This window comes from Triticum dicoccoides, chromosome 5A (assembly GCF_002162155.2).
Source record: "Triticum dicoccoides isolate Atlit2015 ecotype Zavitan chromosome 5A, WEW_v2.0, whole genome shotgun sequence".
Classification (NCBI taxonomy): Eukaryota; Viridiplantae; Streptophyta; class Magnoliopsida; order Poales; family Poaceae; genus Triticum; species Triticum dicoccoides.
In genome coordinates this window covers 430,116,893-430,122,301 of record NC_041388.1, presented here as the reverse complement: position 1 = coordinate 430,122,301, position 5,409 = coordinate 430,116,893, and positions in this window count along the sequence as shown.

The window sequence follows — 5,409 nt, the reverse complement described above, 5'->3', positions numbered from 1 at the left end:
TTTCCCGGCTCCTATGTTTTGGTACCTTACGTTCCGCTCTATCGGCTAAGGTAGCGCTAGGAGAACTACTGCGATTGTGCCCCGGTTCTGCTGGGTTCAGCACCTCAGTAGAGAAAGCTAAAACTGACTGTCATGATAAGGCGAGAGACTGGTCGCTGTTCGGCGAGGTTTTCGAGTCCCTAAAGACTTATGCCGCTTAGAGCGAGGGGCCGGCCCTATCCTGCTTAAAGGCGTGTATTGCGCCCCGAATTCGGCCATCCGAATACCAGGGGCTTCGCCAAAATTTAAAATTATAGAATTCTATGGCTAAGTGAGAGTGATAAAGCATTATTAGTCCGGTTGCCTTGTTCGCTGTGCTGAGCACCTCCCTCGAAGGACCCAAATATGGGAACAAGAGTGCACAGGTTTATCCCGAACACCCCAACACTCGTGGCATGGGGGCAGAAGCCGAGGACTAGCCATCTCTCAGATTGGATAAACAGCCAAACAGAAGGCAATATTTTAAATTCAAACAAGCGTTGCATAGCGCATATGAAACAAGTTTTCATAAATACAGGATAAAACGAGCAAGTCTCACTCAAATATTACATCTTTTGAACACTCGTCTGCTATGAGACGGGCACCCGGCAGAACACCCTCGTAGTACATCTCGGGGTGGCGGTGCTCCTTGCCCTCTGGCGGCCCCTCCTTGATCAGCTTCACGGTGTCTAGCTTGACCCACTGCAATTTCACACGGGCGAAAGCCCGGCGTGCACCTTCAATGCAGACAGATCGCTTGACGACCTCCAGCCACAGGCAGGCATCCACAAGCCGCCTCACCAGGCCAAAGAAGCTGTTCGGAAGGGCGTCGCCAGGCCACAGCCGGACTATAAAGCCCTTCATGGCCTGATCGGCCGCCTTATGTAGCTCGACCATCTGCTTCAGCTGGTCGCTCATTGGCACCGGGTGTTCGGCCTTAGTATACTGAGACTAGAACAACTTCTCCGTTGAGCTTCCATCCTCGTCCTGGTAAAATTGTGCGGCATCGGACACGTTGCGGGGCAAATCTGCGAATGCTCCTGGAGAGCTCCGGATTCGGGTAAGTAATCGGTAATTTACTTTTACACGCGTGCTTTGCATATAGAAAGCCTTACCCGCCGCTATCTTCTTCATTGCGTCGATATCCTGGAGGGCCTTTTGGGCTTCGGCCTTGGCACTTTTTGCGCTCTCGAGGGCCGCAGCAAGCTCAGACTCCTGCGTCTTTGAGTCAAGCTCCAACACCTCGTGCTTCGCCACGAGAGCCTGGAGCTCTTGCTGCACCTCGCCCACCCGAGCCTCGTGCTTCTCTCGCTCGGTGTGCTCCTTGGCCGCTTTATCTTCAGCCTCGGACAGCGCTTGCTTTAGGGTCGCCACTTTGGTCGCGGCCCCTGGCAAATTCATGATAATCCTGTCATTTTGCAATCGCATTCTTTTTATACATATCTATAGACAGGGTATTACTTACCCTTGTTCTCCTAGAGCTGCCTCTTGGCAAGGCCGAGCTCTTTCTTGGACCCCTCGAGGTCCTGCTTCAGTACGGCAACCTCCGCAGTCAGTGCGGCGGACGCCAGCAGCGAGGCCTGCATACGCATATTGACATACTTATATTAGACTCCTACGATATTATTTGATCCTCTATTCGGCTTTTCTTTGTGAACACCGAACAAAGCATCAGGGGCTACTGTCTATGCGGTAATATTTTTCCTATATTTTAAAAAACACTTACCTCAAAGCCTGTTAGAAGGCTGGCACAGGCTTCAGTCAATCCGCTCTTGGCGGACTGAACCTTCTGGACCACCGCACTCATAATAGTACGGTGCTCCTCGTCGATGGAAGCGCTGCGAAGCGCTTCCAGCAGATTGTCCGGCGCCTCTGGATGGACAGAGGTCACCCGCACATGCGTCTTGCCCCTCTTGGAAGGAGGCCGCCTGCCCGAGCCCGGAACCACTGGAGGTTCCGGCGCGGTGTTCGGCTGAGGGCCAAACTCGGAGCTCTCAGGGGCCCCGTCCCCTCGGCTCCCGGAGTCCGGAAGGTCGCCTTGAGGCGCCTCTGGGACTGTCTCCCTTGACCCGGTGCCTCTTGAGATAGCACCTCGGCATCGTCAGCAGGACGAGGGGAGGTGGCGGTCGGGACTGGATCGCTATCCATGTCCGACGAGCCCAGGGAGCCGTCCGATGATACATCGATACTGGCTTGTGCCGGCCTGCATAATTATGTTCGGCGTTAGGGAAAGCAGTGCAACAAAGGAATGCTATGAGTTACTCTGGTATCCGAATACTTACGATCTCCCCAGGGGCTTGGCCCTGGGCAACCACTCGTCTTCGCCTTCGTCGGCGGCAGTGGAACTGTCCGGAAGGAGAGTCCTTCCCTTCTTGGACCCTTCGCCCCCCCCCCCCCCAGTTGGGGCGGCCTTCTTTTTCTTATCTCCCCCAGCTGGAGGGGGAGCATCTTCTTCTTCCTCGTCTTAGAGGGAGGAGTGCGCCGCAGAGTCATCGAACAGAGAGTCCGACGACGCCTGGCGTCGGGAACTCTTTCGGGTTCCCTTGGCCTTCTTGGTCTTCTCCGGCACCGTATAAGGAGCCGGAGTCAGCATCTTCGCCAGAAGAGCATCCGCTGGGCCTTCAGGCAAAGGAGCCGGACAGTCAATCTGTCCGGCCATCTCCTGCCAGTCCTGTCAAAGGTACGGAAGTTTAGATCCCGCATGGAGTCAATCTATAAAAGATAAGTATCCTGTGAAAGGTAAAGCAGCTTACCGCACTGGCTTGGCGCTTCGCGCTGAATCCGCGATCCTCAGTAATGGGAGGAGGGACCTCGGCGCTTTTGAACAGCGCCCTCCAGGCATCTTCATGAGTTGTGTCGAAGAGCCTATTCAGAGTTCGGTGCTGCGCGGGGTCGAACTCCCACAAGTTGAAGTCCCGTTGTTGGCACGGGAGGATCCGGCGGTGGAGCATGACCTGGACTACATTGACAAGTTTGAGCTTCTTGCTCGCCATGTTTTGAATACATGTTTGGAGTCCGGTCAGCTCTCCCGAACTACCCCAGGACAGGCCCTTCTCTTTCCAGGAGGTGAGCCGCATGGGGATGCCAGATTGGAACTCGGGGGCCGCTGCCCATGCAGGGTCACGCGGCTCGGTGATGTAGAACCACCCCGATTGCCACCCCTTTATGGTTTCCACAAAGGAGCCCTCGAGCCATGTAACGTTGGGCATCTTGCACACCATGGCGCCTCCGCACTCCGCCTGGCGACCGCCCACAACCTTCGGCTTGACATTGAAGGTCTTCAGCCATGAACCGAAGTGGGGCTTGATGTGGAGGAAGGCCTCGCACACAATGATAAACGCCGAGATGTTGAGGATGAAGTTCGGGGCCATATCATGGAAATCCAGGTCGTAATAGAACATGAGCCCCCGGACGAATGGGTGGAGAGGGAATCCCATTCCGTAGAGGAAATGGGTGAGGAATACTACCCTCTCATGGGGCCTGGGGGTGGGAATGAGCTGCCCCTCATCTGGGAGCCGGTGCGCGATGTCGTCGGGCAGGTATCCGGCTCTCCTCAGCTTCTTGATGTCTCCATCCGTGATGGAGGAGACCATCCACCTGCCTCCCGCTCCGGACATGGTTGGAGAAGGTTGAGGTGGGAAGTGCGGACTTGGGCGCTAGAGCTCGAGTGTGCGAAAACGGATGAGCAAGGGAGGAAGAAGGCGTGGATGAAAAGGTGAATCCTTATCCCTTTATATGGGCGGACGAAACTATGCGCCCCCACTAGCCTGGTAAAACTCGCTTATCCCACAAGCGCCATAATCGATGGCGCGGTTGGGTTACCCACACCCGTATTGATGAGAATCCCGTGATAAGGGGACACGATCTCTGCTTTAACAAGGCGTGTCAAAAACCTGCCTCGCGTTATGTGCGGGGCCAGTTAAAGGAAACGGTTCGAATAATCACCGGGCCATGATGTAATGTCCTGTTTCTAAAACAGGTCAGCAAATTAGATTTGTGAAAATATTATTCTCTCTACGGTGGTATGTGGAACTTATTTTGCAGGGTCGGACACTATCCTTGTATTCAAATTCTTCCATGGTGTATTCGGAGGAGGAACCCGCCTTGCAATGCCAAAGACAATACTGCGCGCCGGACTCATCGTCATTGAAGCCTGGTTCAGGGGCTACTAAGGGAGTCCTGGATTAGGGGGTCTCCGGACAGCCGGACTATATCCTTTGGCCGGACTGATGGACTATGAAGACACAAGATTGAAGACTTTGTCCCGTGTCCGGATGGGACTTTCCTTGGCGTGGAAGGCAAGCTTGGCAATACGGATATGTAGATCTCCTCCCATTGTAACCGACTCTGTGTAACCCTAGCCCTCTCCGATGTCTATATAAACCGGAGGGTTTTAGTCCATAGGACGAACAGACAATCATACCATAGGCTAGCTTCTAGGGTTTAGCCTCTCCGAACTCGTGGTAGATCTACTCTTGTACTACCCATATCATCAATATTAATCAAGCAGGACGTAGGGTTTTACCTCCATCAAGAGGGCCCGAACCTGGGTAAAACATTGTGTCCCTTGTCTCCTGTTACCATCCGGCCTAGACGCACAGTTCGGGACCCCCCTACCCGAGATCCGCCGGTTTTGACACCGACAATGGTATAGTGGGTACTCCTGGATCTCCTAGCTTCTTAGGTATTCCACCCTTAAAAGTGTAATTAGCAAGCATGGTGGAAATTTCAGCTTCCGGTATCTTTCTTTTATTTGTAACAATTTCTTTCATATACTTAGTAAGGATTCATTTTGAGCATATCAGTTAATCGCATACGCAAAAAGATAGGTCTAATCATTTCAGCAAAGCGCTCAAAATCCTCATCATCCTTTTTCTTGGATGGTTTGGGAGGAAAAGGCATGGGTTTCTGAACCCATGGTTCTCTTTCCTTACTGTGCTTCCTAGAAACAAAGTCTCTCTTATCATAACGTTGATTCTTTGATTGTGGGTTATCAAGATCAACAGCAGGTTCAGTTTCTACATCATTATCATTGCTAGGTTGAGCATCAACAAGAACATCATCATTAACATTATCACTAGGTTCATGTTCATTACCAGATTGGGTTTCAGTATCAAAAATAGAAATATCATTGGGATTCTCAGGTGTGTCTACAGCAGGTTCACTAGAAGCATGCAAAGTCCTATCATTTTTCTTTTTCTTCCTTTTAGAAGGACTAGGTGCATCTACATTAGCTCTCTGAGAATCTTGCTCAATTCTCACTTTACCCCCTCTAGTTTCAACTCTAACAACAAAGTCATTATTTTTACTATTCAATTCATTGAGCAAATCATTTTGAGCTTTAAGTACTTGTTCTACTTGAGTGGTAACCATAGAAGCATGTTTACTAAT